This window comes from Bos javanicus, chromosome 11 (assembly GCF_032452875.1).
Source record: "Bos javanicus breed banteng chromosome 11, ARS-OSU_banteng_1.0, whole genome shotgun sequence".
NCBI classification, from domain to species: Eukaryota; Metazoa; Chordata; class Mammalia; order Artiodactyla; family Bovidae; genus Bos; species Bos javanicus.
The window spans coordinates 51,073,132-51,091,598 of record NC_083878.1 but is presented as its reverse complement, the minus strand read 5'-3'; positions in this window follow the sequence as shown (position 1 = coordinate 51,091,598).

The window sequence follows — 18,467 nt, the reverse complement described above, 5'->3', positions numbered from 1 at the left end:
AGGTCTTTCTTCCTGGGCACTTTATGATATTTTTTGTTTGTTAATGAATTACCTTCTTTCATAAACTTCTAAGAGAAAGTTATTTTTTCATTACATATGTAGTAATTTTACTGATAATCCTTTGGTAAGTTTAGTGGTTTTCAATTGATTTTCTTGGGATTTCTAGGTATGTAATAATATTTGTGAGTGCTCTTACCACAATAGGATAAAAACAAAAAGCAATACTTTTTTTTAAAGATTATAGCTCTTATTTTTTGTCATATATTATTATGTTGATCGAAAATCTAGAATAAGCTTCCTTTGTGCTTGCTCAGTCTCAACTCTGTGACTCCATAGTCTGTAGTCTACCAGGCTCCTCTGTCCTTGCATTCCAGGCAAGAATACTGGACTGGGTTGCCATTTCCTACCCCAGGGGATCTTCCCAACCCAGAGATCTAAACTTCATCTCTTGCATTTTTTTTAATTTATTTATTTTAATTAGAGGCTAATTACTTTACAATATTGTATTGGTTTTGCCACGGGAGTACACGTGTTCCCAATCCTGAACCCCCCTCCCACCTCCCTCCCCATACCATCCCTCTGGGTCATCCCAATGCACCAGCCCCAATGCCTTTCTTATATTGACAAGCAGATTCTTGACCAACTGCACCACCTGGGAAGCCCTGAATAAACTTAAAAGTATCAAAATTAATAAGGAACATACTTTATTTTAAATTAAATGTGACTACCTCTAATCTTCACTATTTCAACTGAGGTTTTAAAAGTTTGGTGTGAAAAATAAAACAGCAAATCCTAAAGGAAAGGAGAAATATTTCAACATGCTTCATATTCTCTGCTCCAGTCACTGGTATACATTTGACTGGTTTCCAAAAGGAGGACATGTTTGATAACAGACACTCTGCATAAAGACTCTGCTTTTGTTCTGTTAATCTGCCTTCCTGATTTTCATGCTTAAGTATGTCTAAGAATTACTGTTCTGGCCATAGTCAAATGTACAATAAACCTTACATGAACAATTTAAGAACTATTCAGAATTAATGATGACTGAGATGATTTGCACTTTTTATACTTTTATAACATAGTACAGCTCTTTTAAAATATAAATGAATGTCTCTAAACTTATATTCTTTCATACTGCTTCACACTGCTTTGCATTGATATTTACTGTTATTAAATGATTATTTACCATCCTACCGGGTTTTAAATTCTATTAAGACAGGATTCATGCTTTTATTTATCCACTGCCGTACCTATACTAGTGTTCTATTGCTGGTATAACACATTAACACCCAGGTAGTGGCACAAAATGACACAAATAGGTTATATTACAAGTCTTTAGGTCAGATGTCTGATACTGGCCACATGGTACTAAAATTAAGATGTCAGTAAGAACTGTGTTCCCTGGTGGCTCAAATAGTAAAGATTCTGCTTGTAATACAGGAGGCCCAGTTTCAATCCTTGGGTCAAGAAGATCCCCTGGAGAAGGGCATGGCAACCCACCCCAGGATTCTTTGTTGGAGAATCCCATGAACAGAGTAGCCTGGTGGGCTATAGTCCCTAGGGTTGCAAAGAGACTGACACGAGGAAGTGAATAACACTTACACTTTCGGTGAAAAACTGATTTCCTTATCTTTTCGACCTTCAAAAGAACTTGTAGGTCAAGAAGCAACAGATAGAACCAGACATGGGACAATGGACTGGTTCCAAATTGGGAAAGGAGTACGTGAAGGCTATATATTGTCATTCTGCTTGTTTATCTTATATACAGTCTGGATGAGGCACAAGCTCAAATCAAGATTGCTGGAAGAAGCATCAATAACCTCAGATATGCAGATGACACCACCCTTATGGCAGAAAATAAAGAGCTAAGGAGCATCTTCATGAAAGTGACAAAGGAGAGTGAAAAAGTTGGCTTAAAATTCAACATTCAGATAACTAACTTCATGGCATCCGGTCATCACTTCATGGCAAATAGAAGCGGAAACAGTGGAAAGAGTGGCAGACTTTATTTTTGGGTGCTCCAAAGTAACTGCAGGTAGTGACTGCAGCCATGAAATAAGAGAGATGCTTACTCCTTGGAAGGAAACTTACGACCAACTTAGATAGCCTATTTAAAAGCAGAGACATTACTTTGCCAACAAAGGTCTGTCTAGTCAAGGCCATGGTTTTCCAGTGGTCATATATGGATGTAAGAGTTGTGCTGTGAAGAAAGCTGAGTGCCGAAGAATTGATGCTTTTAAACTGCAGTGTTGGAGAAGACTCTTAAGAGTCCCTTGGACTGTAAGGAGATCCAACCAGTCCATCGTAAAGGAAATCGGTCCTGGGTGTTCATTGGAAGGACTGATGTTGAAGCTGAAACTCCAATACTTTGGCCACCTCATGCGAAGAGTTGACTCATTGGAAAAAACCCTGATGCTGGGAGGGATTGAGGGCAGGAGAAGAAGGGGACGACAGAGGATGAGATGGTTGGATGGTATCACCGACTCGATGGACATGAGTCTGAGTGAACTCCAGGAGTTGGTGATGGACAGGGAGTCCTGGCGTGCTGCGATTCACAGGGTCGCAAAGAGTCGGACACAACTGAGCTACTGAACTGAACTGAAATATCTGTTGTATAAACAAATAAATGAATGAATGAAAGCTACAGAGCAGATATGTTCTTTAAATAATCAGAAAGTTTTCCAGTATTTCTAATTCTTTAAAATTTTTAAACAACAATGGCATTTTTTGTAATGTCCATATGTTTATTACATGGTATTAAACATTTTGTTCAGGAAAAAACACTGATATATACATAATCCCCAAACTTCAATCTCTGTCTAAACTAAACATCAAGAACTAGTAATACAGTGGCTTCCCTGGTGGCTCAGCGGTAAAGAATCTGTGTTCAATGCGGGAGACCTGGGTTCAATCCCTGGGTGGGGGAGATCCCCCGAAGAAGGGAATGGCAATCCATTTCAGTATTCTTGCCTGGAGAATTTCATGGACAGTGGAGCTTGAAGAGCTGGAGTCCATGGGATCACAAAGAGTCAGACAAGACTGAGGGACTAACACTTTCAGTTATACAGTAATCAAACCAAAAAAAAAAAAATATATATATATATGGTCAGAAATTTACAAACAAATTCACTATTAATAACTCCAAAAATCTGGTAAGCAATATACTTAGGTATACAACATTTTGAATTAAGTGACATATTATCTTTTCTTTCCTTAGAATATTTAGACTTCAATGGAAAACAAAGCCTTATCCAATTGTACCCTTTTATAGGTGGGGAATATATTCCAAGACCCCCATGGATGCCTGAAATCCTGGATACTACCAAACTTTATATATACTAAATAACTATGATTTTTGAAAGCCATTTCAAAAGTCATTGTTATATTAAAGAAAAATACATTTTAAGTATCTAACCATATTTTATATATATATATATTTTTTTTTTCCTTATGGAGTCTAATAATGAGCTAATAGATTGACTACAAAGCCATGCACAGCCTTACTTACTCACAGTCTGATAAGTCTGGTTGGTCATTTCTTAACTATATTATGCATTGATGAGACAAGTTATGTAGAATTTTAGTGTCAGAGTCTATTCACTTAACATAAAAATGATATGTGATAAATTTCTATTACTTGCCTCATACTGGGATAAATTATAAGTATTTACTGACACTGTGCTGGGGCTTCCCAGGTGGTTCAGTGGTAAAGAATCTTCCTGAAGTGCAGGAGATGCAGGTTTGATTCCTGGGTTTGAAAAATCCCCTGGAGGAAGGCATGGCAACCCATTCCAGTATTCTTGCCTGGAGAATCACATGGACAGAGGAGCCTGGCAAACTGTGGCCCATGCTGTCTCAAAGAGTCAGACATGTAAGCATGCACTTTCCTGAAATGTTCAATTTATGTAAAATCTGTTAATCAATCCTCAAAACAATTTTATTTAGTATAAATTTTGTGTATTCATTTTATAAATAAGTTAAGTTAATTATAGAGAGGGTATTTGCATATTTACCTCTCATAATTGTAGATGCAAACTACCAGCTCTGGTTTTTTGGTTCAGTTCAGTTCACTTCAGTCACTTAGTCATGCCCGACTCTTTGCAGCCCCACAGACTGTAGCACACCAGTCCTCCCTGCCCATCACCAACTCATGGAATTTACCCAAACTCATGTCCATCAAGTCAGTGATGCCATCCAACCATCTCATCCTCTGTCATCTTCTTCTCCTGCCTTCAATCTTTTCCAGCATCAAGGTTTTTTCCCATGAGTCAATTCTTTGCATCAGGTGGCCAAGTATTGGAGTTTCAGCTTTAGCATCAGTCCTTCCAATGAATATTCAGGACTGATTTCCTTTAGGATGGACTGGTTGAATCTCCTTGCAGTCCAAGGGACTCTCAAGAGTCTTTTCCAACACCACAGTTCAAACGCCTCAATTCTTCAGTGCTCAGCTTTCTTAATAGTCCAATCCTCACAGCCATGCAAGACTACTGGAAAAACCATAGTTTGACTAGACAGATCTTTGTTGGCCAAGTAATGTCTCTGCTTTTTAATATGCTGTCTAGGTTGATCATAACTTTTCTTCCAAGGAGCAAGCATCTTTTAATTTCATGGCTGCAGTTACCATCTGAAGTAATTTTGGAGCCCAAGAAAATAAAGTCTGCCACTATTTCCATTGTTTCCCCCTCTATTTGCCATGAAGTGATGGGACCAAATGCCATGATCTTCGTTTTCTGAATGTTGAATTTTAGCCAACATTTTCACTCTCTTCTTTCAATTTCATCAAGAAGCTCTTTAGTTCCTCTTCACTTTCTGCCATAAGGGTGATATCATCTGCATATCTGAGGTTATTGTTATTTTTCCTGGCAATCTTGATTCCAGCTTGTGCTTCTTCCAGACCAGCATTGCTCATGATGTAGTACTCTGCATACAAGTTAAATAACCTGTGTGACAATATACAGCCTTGACGTACTCCTTTCCCAATTTGGAACCAGTCTGTTGTTCCATGTCCAGTTCTAACTGTTGCTTCCTGACCTGCATACAGATTTCTCAAGAGGCAGGTCAGGTGGTCTGGTATTTCCATCTCTTAAAGAATTTTCCACAGTTAGTTGTGATCCACACTATCATGATCCAAACTATTAACCACAATATTCCATCAACTGGTTCATTTTCCATGATGTTCTTTGTTCTGGAATAGGCTAGATAACAACATTTGTAGAAAAGTTGAAAATGTGTATCTTTAAAGACTGGATTTATAGGTCTTTCTGAGACCAAATTCTATTATAACTTTTTCATTGACTTTTGTTTTTTCCTGAGTCAACTTGGACTCCTCTCATAGCCTCCTGTTTATTGATTCATTATATCATTCAACAAATTTTAGCAGTTACTTTTTGCCAATAAATCTGTTAGATGGTATATTGTAACTCTCTTTCTGGAGCTATGTCCTACTGTGTAAGTATATGGGGCTTTCCAAGTGGTGCAGTGGTAAACAATTTGCCTGCCAATGCAGAAGTCTCAAGAGTTGTGAGTTTAATCCATGGGTCAAGAAGATCCCCTGGCCTAGGAAATGGCAACCCATTCCAGTATTCTTGCCTGGAAAATTCCATGGATAGAGGAGCCTGGCTGGCCACAGTCCATGGGGTCACAAAGAGTCAGACATGACTGACTATGTAGAGAGAGAAAAAGAATATGGATAAAAGCCCATTTTTTCTATCCTCTAGAGACTGTCAACGGTTTTCTGTATTTTCTTTTAGTTGAGGAAATAAATTAAGTATATTATCTTGCTCTCCATCTTAGTCATCTATGGATAAAAAACTCCATTCACCTCTTTTGTAATTGTTTTTCTTTGTTGGAATTCCTATTTGTTCACTTTCAAATGAGCAAAAACTTATCTAAATTCCCTTTTTACCAGGAGATGAGAAGTGTACATTTTTCTTAGTCTTACTCTCTGCCAATTCAGGGTTAGGTCATAATATACCCTCACCTGTAATGTAAATGTGGCCTGTGAAAATATAACCAACTTCAGTAAACCTTCCACCAGTTTAGATATTAAAAGACCTTTTCATAGAACTCATCATTACATACACGGTTTCAAACATACGTCACAATTTTTTCTCTAATATCAGACTTTAAGAAGGTGTTTTACGGAATTATGTTGTCCTCTTCGTAGACAGAGAAGTAAAGAATAACACTATTTAACTTTGCTCTTATCAGAGTTTGGATAATAGAGCTGAGCCTTGCCTATCATCAGTTTTTCTTTTCCTTTTAATTCTCACTGAGTGACTAATAAAGCCAGTCACAGTGAAGTGCTTGGCTGTTAGTCTTAGATGGCAACTATTGATATAGCCAGTTCAGTCAATCCAGGATGTGTATTGGAAAGGTGAACATCATTAAACACAGTTCCTAATGGATTTGGTTCATCTTAAACTATCAATATTGGTATAGTATTGAAGAACCACAAGTCAGTCAGAGTAATAAAGCAGCATTGTAATAAACATCATGCAACATATTTCTCTCAGAAATAAACCACGTGTCAGAATATAAATACTATATATAAAAATGTCTAAGTTGCTTGGGCCAAATGATGGGACAGTCTACTTCTATAAGTAAATGTGCTATCATGCTGCCTTTGAATGCCCATCCCAAAATTTTAGAAATGAATAGTCAAAGGGACTAGATTATTATGGTAACTCTGAAATCCAACAGCAGGGAAATCATTTTTAAAAAATTATAAGAAAGGCACAAGCACCAAGAAAAGTAATTACATACCACTCAAACCATCATATCCTGGATCATTATAACCAAACTGGAGAAATTGGAAGGGAAATCTAATTGATTTTATATGGAACGCTCATTTGTGACTGAAATGAACAGTGACTGAATTATTTTTCAGAAGTAGAAGGTTCTAACTACTTAGTCACTTCTGAAGTCCTAAAATACCCACCAGCCATAAACATACCAATTCAGTTCAGTTCAGTCACTCAGTTGTGTCCGACTCTTTGCAACCCCATGAATCACAGCACGCCAGGCCTCCCTATCCATCACCAACTCCCAGAGTTCACTCAAACTCATGTCCATTGAGTTGGTAATGCATTCCAGCCATCTCATCCTTTGTTGTCCCCTTTTCCTCCTGCTCCCAATCCCTCCCAGCATCAGGGTCTTTTCCAATGAGTCAACTCTTCACATGAGGTGGCCAAAGTATTGGAGCTTCAGCTTCAGCATCAGTCTTTCCAATGAACATCCAGGACTGATCTCCTTTAGGATGGACTGGTTGGATCTCCTTGCAGTCCAAGGGACTCTCAAGTCTTCTCCAACACCACAGTTCAAAAGCATCAATTCTTCAGCGCTCAGCTTTCTTCACGGTCCAACTCTCACATCCATACATGACCACTGGAAAAACCATAGCCTTGACTAGAGGGACCTTTGTTGGCAAATTAATATCTCTGCTTTTCAATATGCTATCTAGGTTGGTCATAACTTTCCTTCCAAGGAGTAAGTGTCTTTTAATTTCATGGCTGCAATCACCATCTGCCGTGATTTTGGAGCCCAAAAAAATAAAGTCTGCCACTGTTTCCACTGTTTCCCCATCTATTTCCCATGAAGTTACCAACATCCCTTCAAATAAATTATGGCAAAATACTATTACAAAATTGATTTTGCACAGTAATAGTACAGGACAAAGAATAATACAACATATGCACATACCTTACTGGATGTCTAGAGCATCAGTTCCCTCCTTTGTAAAAGGAGAATAAATGCATGTGTGCTCAGTCATGTCCCAATCTTTGCAATCCCATGGACTGTAATCTGCCAGGCTCCTCTATCTATGGGGTTTCCCAAGAAAGAATATTGGACTTGGTTGCCATTTACTTCCTCAGGGGATCTTCCCAACCCAGGGATCAAACCCTTGCCTCCTGTATCTCCTGCACCGGCAGGCAGATTCTTTACCACCGAGCCACCCGGAAAGACCTTGTAAAAGGAGGAGTGATGCCCATTCAACAAAAATGTTATTCAGCTAAAATGAAATGATGCAGGTAAAAGCTAAGCATAAATTCGAGCCCATTGGAGATGCTCAGGAAATGTTAATCTAGTAGTAAGTTATCTGAAAAAAGAAACTCTTAAGAGAGTAAAACACAAGCCACAGACTGGTAAAAAAAAAAAAATATTTGCAAAACAAATATTGAACTAGAAGATAACTGAGGAATGCAGCCAAAGAAACCATTAGATACATGATGAGCAAGGCTTAAACAGGCATGGCATTACTGGGGATAGATGTCAGACTGTAGATATAAATCCTTTAAGTCCAAGGGCTCAATACATCTTTGCTTTTCCCACAGTGACCAATAAAGTGTTATGACATTGTTAGTATGTGTTTAATATGGACTGATTGATTTCATAAAATAAAACTATGCATCCTAGTAAATAAAGCCACCTTTATTGATAACTACCGTGAACCACTATTTTTTTCTTAAATTAAGGCGAATATATTTAAGATACTTTACGACACTTAAGTGGAATTCCCAGGTGGCCCTAGTGGTAAAGAACCTAGCTGCCAATGCAGGAGATGTAAAAGAGGTGGTTTCAGTCACTGAGTCAAGAAGATCCTCTGATGGAGGGTATGGCTACCCACTCCAGTATTCTTGCCTGGAGAATCCCATGGACAGAAAAGTCTGCTGAGCTACAGTCCATAAGGTTACAAAGAGTTGGACATGACTGAAGTGACTTAGCACACACCTAGGGAACTAAATTTTTTAATTTTTTTTTTTTGGTATGTTACAGATCACATACTGGACAGCTGAAAAGTAATGTATTTTGTAACGAGGAACCAGTGTTCCACTCTACAATACTTGCATTTCAAAAAGTATCCAGAAAACAGTGTTGTTGTATGAGAAAGAAAAATATCCCTGTGAAAATTCTCAAGTCTGTTGCTTACTAAAGTCTGAAGTGTTAAAATGAGGCTCTACTCTCACAGGAAATAAATAAAGCAGTGTTCCTGTTCCTGGTCTATATTACTACTGTGAGTTTGAGAAACAAATCATCTATAAACAAATGGCTTTCTTAAAGTTAAAGGACAGTTTATCAGGGAGATAGGGCCAGAGAAAATGCAAAGAAGTCTTTAAGGGCAACTTTCTCTCTCTCTTTCTCTCTCATCCTGCCACTGCTTTTCTAAAGGTCTGAGAAATAAGGCTGGAGGTTTGGAGATTAAAGCATACTGTGTTTGACATACCTTGTTAATTTTTTTTTAAAGCATCTTATAGCCATTTTTGTGTTCTGAGAAATCCAAATATCTGGTCCCAGTTTTTACTCATATGTACATTTTTACAACTTATGTTGTTATTTAGAACTAAGAAAATATTTCCAAAAGTTTTAAGCTATATAATATATTCTTAAAACAACAGAAGATCATGGTGGGTAAATACATGGCTTTGAAGTCAAAAAAGCAGTCTCATTTTTGTGTTCATGGGTGCTCGGTCGCTTCTCCAGGACATCTTCACAACCCAAGGATAACCTACATCACCTGCATTGCGGGCACATTCTTTACCGCTAAGCTTCCAGGGAGGCCCTGGACTCACTATTAGAGAGTCTGGGACAGAATAATGGTCTCTTAAAGAAATCCAAACAATTATCCCTGGAATCTGTGATAAATATGTTACTCTGCATGGCTAAAGGGACACCAAGACATGATCTAAACCAAGGATCTTGAAATTAATGAAATTAAAAGATGCCTGCTCCTTGGAAGGAAAGCTATGACAAACCTATAGCATATTCAAAAAAAGAGACATCACTTAGTCAGCAAAAGTCTGTACAGTCAAAGTTACGGTTTTTCCAGTAGTCATGTAAGAATGTGAGAGTTGGACCATAAAGAAGGCTGAGCACTGAAGAACAAATGCTTTTGAACTGTAGTGTTGGAGAAGATCCTTGAGAGTGACTTGGGCAGCAAGGAGATAAAACCATTCACTCCTATATGAAACGAGTCGCCAGTCCAGATTTGATGCACAATATTGGATGCTTGGGGCTGGTGCACTGGGGTGACCCAGAGGGATGGTACAGGAGGGGAGGAGGGAGGAGAGTTCAGGATGGGGAACACATGTATACCTGTGGCAGATTCATCTTGATATATGGCAAAACCAATACAATATTGTAAAGTTAAAAAATAAAAAAAAAAAAAAACTCTGAATATTCACTGGAAGGACTGATGTCCAAGTAAAGCTCCAATACTTTAGCTACCTGATAGCAGAAAGAGAAGAGGATGGTACCACCCTTGTGGCAGAAAGTGAAGAGGAACTAAAAAGCCTCTTGATGAAAATGAAAGGACAGTGAAAAAGTTGGCTTAAAAATCAAGGTTCAAAAAACTAAGATCATGGTACCTTGTCCCACCACTTTATGGCAAATAGATGGGGAAACAATGGAAACAGTGACAGACTTTATTTTGGGGGGGCTCCAAAAATCACTGCAGATAGTGACTGCGGCCATGAAATTAAAAGACACTTGCTCCTTGGAAGAAAAGCTATGACCAACCTAGATAGCATATTAAAAAGCAGAGACATTATTTTGCCAACAAAGGTCCATCTAGTCAAAGCTACTGGTTTTTCCAGTAGTCATGTATGGATGATGAGATTTGGATAATAAAGAAAGCTGAGTGCTATAGAATTGATGCTTTTGAACTGTGGTGTTGGAAAAGACTCTTGAGAGTCAGTCCCTTGGACTGCAAGGAGATAAAACCAGTAAATCCTAAGGGAAATCAGTCATGAATATTCATTGGAAGGACTGATACTGAAGCTTAACTCCAATACTTTGGCCACTTGATGCGAAGAACTGACTCATTTGAAAAGACCCTGATGCTAGGAAAGATTGAAGGCGGGAGGAGAAGGGGATGACAGAGGATGAGATGGTTGGATGGCATCACCGACTCAATGGACATGAGTTTGAGCAAGCTCCAGGAGTTGGTAATGGACAGGGAAGCCTGGAGTGCTGCTGTCCATGGGGTCACAAAGAGTTGGACACGACTGAGAAACAGAACTAAACTGAACTGAACTGATGTCAAGAGCCAACTCATTGGAAAAGATCCTGATTCTGGGAAAGATTGAAAGCAGGAGGAGAAGGGAATATGGAGGATGAGATGATTGGATGGCATCACTGACTCAATGGACATGAGTTTGAGCAAACTCCAAGAGACAGTGAAAGACAGAAGCCTGGTGTGCTACAGTCTATGGTGTTGAAAAGAGTCAGACTTAGGCAACTTAGACAACTCAGTGACTGAACAACAACAACAGTAACAGGGCATATCTCAGATAGTTATGCAAGTGAAATTACAAAGTATATAAAACACTTCATATAATGTTCAACATATAGTAAAACCTTAATTAATATTAATATAAATGTTACTTCATGGAATCAACATTAAAAAGCATAGTTAAAACATCCTCAGTAGTCAATAAAGTCTGGGAATTACTGATAAGTTCATTATTGCAGGACTTTTCAGAGCACTTAATACATACACATGAATTTTGAATCTCCAAGAGGACATATGCTCTGCAGTGTTGCCCAAAAGTTTTGACTAGAAAATCTAGATATTCAAAGAATAATTTTGTATCCTTTGTAACATGCTTCAGGAAAATAATGGGCTAAATTTTGAGAAAATATAAAAAAGACAAACATATTCTGGAAGGGACAATATATTGAGGTGCTATTTATTATTAATGTTGTTAGTATAAGAATATAAAACTTTAATACATTATAAGTAGTAAAACTATATAAGTAATATTTATAATCTACATTGATAGAAGAGCTTTTCTGGAATTTCCTTTAAAGGGCTGATAGTGGTGATTATTAAAACATTAATCATTAAACTAAGTGAAGAAAGTTTTCCTGCAAGACATCATGAGTCAGGGGAGTCTAGAGATTACCGTGTGTTCAATTCAGAAATGAATATAGAAAGAAGATTTTATCTCCAAGATTATCTAAGACTCAAGGATTCAGATGATAGCCCACTGTCCAAAATGTTCTCTCTCAAAGTACGTTGATGATATAACGTATACACAGGTTTGGAAGAAGCCAAAAAAAGATTTTGGGTGCTTCATTAGCAAAAGGCAGTATTTTAGATCCATACACTAAACATTCTTTTCAATTTTCAGACTTTTTCACTTGTGTTTTTTTTGTTTGTTTGTTTTGTTTCCCGGTAAATGCTTTAGATAATGGGCTATTGTTAGCTTTGGGGATCATGTCAATGAAAATGGCCAACATTTTAACTAGCAACAAAATGCACACGGTCCTTGTGATGTTTTATGTGTAAACTTGACTGGACTACAGGCGTATTCAGACGTTTGGTCAAACATTATTCCAGCTGAATTTTGCGGGGGGTGGGGGTGGGGGTGGGGGGGGTTGTTTCTGAAATACATTAGCATTTGAATGAGTAGACTGAGTAAAGCACATTATCCTCCATAATGTGAGTGGGCCTCATTCAATCAACTGATCTAAAATGTGTATAGAACTATTGTGGATACAAGAAGAACATCTTTTTAATCTTCTATGTCTTACATGGTAAAGAATCTGCTGGCAGTGTGGGAGACCTGGGTTCAATCCTTGGGTTGGAAAGATCCCCTGAAGACACAAATACTATAGAACAAATTTTGAATTAAAAGGAATTCCTCCACCTCATTATTTGAGCTGGGACATCAGTATTCTGTTGTTCTCAGACTCAAGGTGAAACAAGCTCCTCTTGAGTCATAAGCCTGCCAACCTTCAGATTAGATCTATCTATTTTAGATAGATAGATGTGTATACATGTAGGCTAAATAGTATCTGACTCTTTGGGACCCCATGGACTGTAGCCCACCAGGCTCCTCTGTCCATGGGATTCTCCAGACAAGAATTCTGGAGCCGGTAACCTTTCCCTTCTCCAGAAGATGTTTCCGATCCAGGAATCAATCACAGGTCTGCGGCAATGCAGGCAGATTCTTTACTGTCTAAGCCACCAGGTGGCGCTAGTAGTAGTGAACCTGCTTGCCAATACAGGAGACAACAGATGCAGGTTAGAAGCCTCAGTAGGGAAGATCGCCTGGAGAAGGGAATGGGAATCCTCTCCAGTATTCTTGCCTGGAGAATCCCATGGACAGAGGAGCCTGGTGGGTTGCAGTCCATAGGGTGGCAAAGAGTTGGACACGACTGAAGCAACTTAGCATAGTTAGAAAGATATTAGCATAGTTAGAAAGATAAATAGGCAGATAGATAACTTCTGAAGAGATAATGTCTGTGAACTTTCCAGAATAGATGCATTGACAGTGGGGATTAAATGAATGAAGGAAAGTTTATGGTGGTCCCTCAGCTATTAAGTAGCAATACTCTAAAGAGAATAACAGAAATGCATCAACTATGTAAATGGAATTGCTGAAGATGATTTAGAGATTCAGAGTCTGAGTCATTTGAAAAATGAGGACTGCGATAAATGAAACATTGAAATCAGGAGAGGAAACAGGGTTAAGCTCTGATTGATTTCTTTTTTAATTTTTCAGTGGGATACAAGGAGAGGAGGAGAGGAAAGGACAAATAACTCTTTCAACTTTGTACATAGTGAGTCTGAGTTATATCAAGCAGTTAACATTTGTCGATAATAACAGAGGGCATGAGGCAAAAAAAAACAAATTTAGGCCAGGTAAAAAATGTATTACAGCATTCTTGACAGGTAATATATGTAATATTTACATATTTTTTATGAAAGTCAAAGTGTTAATCGCTCAGTCGTGTCCGATTGTTTGTGACCCCATGGACAGCAGGCCACCAGAATCCTCTGTCCATGGAATTCTCCAGGCAAGAATACTAGAGTGGGTTTTCATTCCCTTCTCCAGGGGATCTTCCCAACCCAGGGATCAAACCTGAGTCTCCTGCATTGCAGGCAGATTCTTTATGGTCTGAGCCACCAGGGCTGCTGCTAAGTCACTTGTTATGTCCGACTCTGTGCGACCCCATAGACGACAGTCCACCAGGCTCCTCCATCCCTGGGATTCTCCAGGCAAGAACACTGGAGTGGGTTGCCATTTCCTTCTCCAATGCATGAAAATGAAAAGTGAAAGTGAAGTCGTTCAGTGATATCCGACTCTTAGCCACCCCATGGACTGCAGCCTACCAGGCTCCTCCATCCATGGGATTTTCTAGGCAAGAGTACTGGAGTGGGGTGCCATTGCCTTCTCCAGGCCCGTGTATTTTTATACGCACACATAAATACAGCCAAGGACACACAACAGGGGTTATCTGTTGTTATGCTTTGTGTACTCCCACAGCCTGGAACATTCTATCTTGGACATAGACTTCTCTCAGTAAGCGATATTTTGCTGATCTAAAATGTGTATAGAACTATTGTGGATACAAAAATACCTTCTATACTTGTCTCACATGTTAAAGAATCTGCCTGCAGTGTGGGAGACTGGGTTCAGTCTCCCTGGGTTGGGAAGATCCCCTGGAGAAGGGAATGGCAACCCACTCTAGTATTCTTGCTTGGAGAATTCCATGGACAGAGGAGCCTGGCAGGAGCCCTACAGTCCATAGGGTTGCAAAGAGTGGAACACACACAAACATACTTGTCTCAGAATCATTCCACTGAATTATTTTCTCTCTTCTTTTCTCTTATCTCTTTGTCAGACTGTATTTTTTAAAATATTATATTCTCAGATAAAACCACTATTTAAGACCCAAGATCACATCTCATATTATTACATTAAAGTGCATCTCAGAATTAGGTGCTAAGATGTGATTTAGTATCTCCATATGGACTTTTATTAAGAAAATTAAATTTAATGCTTGGACAATATGACTTTTAACTGGATTGAAAATTGGCTGCTAAATTTTCAGCAGAGAAATAAAAACCTTTATAAAAGCTGTTACCACAGGTCTACTGGATCTCAGAAAAATGACATGGTACAAGCTATGATTACAGAGACATTCCAAACACAACAGTTAGTTATCCAGAAAGGAAATAGACTAAGATTTGGTACAAATTTAGCTGCAATATTAAAACATAGTCAAAAAATCATTCAAACTAATGAAGATAAAAAGTTAGCTAATGTTCAACTTACCCAGATAAGAAAACTATGAGCAAGCCTACAGCCTTTTAATTGATTCCTACATCCTTTTCTTTTTCCTAATTTTAAGTAAAAGTACTTAATTAATCCTGATGCCATGTGATGTCCATTTTTGTGAACACCATTTATTAGCTTGAAGGAATATCTTTCTAGTCCTGGTATGTTGTGTGTGCTTATCTTAATAATGTTGGATGCTTTTCAAATGTTTTTTTTTTTTGCTATACTTATTGAAATGATCATGTTTTTTCCTTTACTCTTTTAATATAGTGTATCACTTCCCTAGTGTTATTACAATAAATATTTACAAACATGGAATTGGCTTTGGATTTGGGTAATGGGAGAAAGCTAGAAGAATTTTGAGAAATATGATAGAAATATAGCTACATTGACAATAGAAATATGGATGTGAAAGACTTTGCCCATGAGAGCTCAAAAAGAAGTAAAGGGCTCAGCAGATATAATGTGTATCATCTTACAGTAGGGGTTGCCAAGTGGGCTATGCAGGAGGAGGTAAGTGGTGGGTGAGCGAGCAAAACCTCATCTGTATTTACAACCACTCCCTATTACTCGCATAACCACCTGAGCTCCACATCCTATGAGATCAGTGGTTGCATTAGGTTCTCATAGGAGCATGAACTCTGCTATGCTTGAATCACCCTGAAACCATTCCCCTCTCTGGTCTGCAGAAAAATTGTTTTCCATGAAACCAGTCTCTCCTGTGGAAAGGTTGGGGACCACTACTCTCTTAAAGTACATTTAATGTGTTAGTCACTCAGTCGTGATGATTCTTTGTGAGGTCATGGACTGTAGTCCACTAGGCTCCTTTTTCTAGGGAATTATTCAGGCAAGAATCCTGGATCCATTTTTCCAGGGGATCTTCCCAACCTAGGGATCAAACCCAAGTCCCCCACACTGCAGGCAGATTCTTTACCATCTGCACCACCAGGGAATTCCAAGAGTATATTTAAATTATCATAAACTGTTGGTAAAAATATGGACATTAAACAAGTTGCTGGTAAGGACGCAGAAGGAAATGAGGAATATATTATTGGAAACTAGAGGAAAGAAGATCTTTATTATATAGAGGAAGAAAATCTAGCTAAATTGTGTTGTATAACATAATAAATAAATTTGGATTATAGCTAAGGAAGTTCTCCAGCAAACTGGTGAAGGTATGGCCTGGTTTCCTCTTGCATCTTAGAGTAAAATGTAACCCGTAAGAGGTAAATTGAGGGAATAACTTTTAAGTAAAATGAACCAAGACTTTATGAACTGAGAAATTCTCAACCTGTCTGGATAGCAAAAGATGCTACAATTAGGATGTGGAAATGTTTATCATCAAGAATGCATGTTCTTGAGAAAAAGAAGTGCCTGGACAACCTTTTCTTAGTTCCTTAGAAGAACCAAAAGTTCAGACTATTCATCTCAACAGAGGCCAAGAATAGAGATAAGATGATTCAGGGGAGATTTGTGAAAGAGACTTTGTTTTAACTGAGTGAATCCTTGTGGGGTGCATGGAAGATCCACAGATGGAACATTTGAGAATATTCTACCAGCAGAAATACTGTAAGCTTCAAATAAAAGGGACAGAAGGAGGAAGAAATAAAAAAGGACTATCAGACACCTCAAATTCTACAAGTATGAAACAGACTGATAGGATTACTCAGAGGCCAGCAGGCACTGTCCTTCCTGAAAAATAAGAATGACTCAGAGTATAGAACTTTGAGTCACAGGTTGTTTCCATGCATTATAACCTAATGGGATTTACTGTGTGTGTGTGTGTGTGTTCAGTTGTGTCCAACTCTTTGTGACCCCATGGACTGTACCCTGCCAGGCTCCTTTGTCCATGGAATTTTCCAGGCTAGAATGCTGGAGCGGGCTGCCATTTCCTACTCCAGTGGATCTTCCCTGTCCAGCCACTACATCTCTTGTGCCTTGTACATTGGCTGCCTGGCTTTTTTTTTTTTTTTTTCTTTTTACTACTGCACCACCTGGAAATTCAATGGAATTTATCATACTTGATTTCAAAATTGCTTTAGAATCAGTGACAAGTTTCTTACTTCTATTTTTAACCTTGGAATATAAATGTCATAACTGTTATCTATGCCTGTCCTACCACTATATTCTGGCAGAAGATAACTTCTTGTCTTATTTAATAGGTTCACAGATGGAGAGGAATCTTGCCTTGGACTGGATCATATAGAGAATGTGACCCTTATCTGGTTATTTAGAAAGAAAGATTTTGAACTTTGGAGTTCATGATATTTAAATAATAGAATTTTGAACTTTGAGTGAGTGTTGTAATGATTTGAGACCTTTGGGAATGAGGTGAATGTAGTTTCAATAACAGATAAGTGTAAATCTTTGACATTCAGCAGGTATACTATAATTAAGAGAATAAGGGTCATTAAAATACATCCAGGGGGCTTCCCTAGTAGCTCAGTGATAAAGAATCTGCCTGCCAATGCAGGAGATGTGGGTTATATCCTTGGGTTAGGGAGATCCCCTGGAGAAGTAAATGGCAACCCACTCCAGTATTCTTGCCTGGGAAATGCCAAGGACAGAGGAGCCTGATGGGCTACAGTTCATGGGGTCACAAAGACTCAGACATGAGTTAGCAACTAAAAACAGCAACAGCAAATATGTTCAGACCTGTGAATATGTTATCTTACATGGTAAAAATAACTTTGCAGATGTTATTAAGTTAAAGATATTACAGTGAGAAAGTTATCCTAGATTTTCTAGGCAACTCCAATGCAATCACAGGGGTCCTTATGATAAAGAAGCAAGAATATCAAAGACAGCAAGTGATGTGACAATGGACACAAAGAATAAAAAGCAGTGTGATCTGAGTCCATGAGCCAAGGAATGAATACAGCCTCTAGAAACTTGCCTTTTCCAGGAAAGAAAATATATATATATATATATATATTCCCTAGAACCTCCATAAGGAAACACTTTGACATTAGCCCCATGTAATACTGATTATGGACTCCTGACCTCCAGAACTACCTCCAGGATCTGTGGTAATTTGTTACAGCAGCAATAGGAAACCAGTATACATGATGTGCTACATTGACAAAACGCGGTTCACAATTTGAATGAGGAGGAGGGAATGGCAAACCACTCCAGTATTCTTGCTGCAAGAACCTCAAGAATAGTATGAAAGGGCAGAAAGATATAATACTGGAAGATGAACCCAACAGGTCAGAAGGTGTCCAATATGCTGCTGGGAAAGAAGAGATGGCAATTACTAACAGCTCCAAAAAGAATGAAGCTGCTGGTCCAAAGATGAAATGATGCCCAGTTGTGGATATATCTGGTAGTGAAAGTAAAGTCTGATGCTGTAAAGAACAATATTGGATAGGAACCTGGAATGTAAGGTCCATGAGTAGA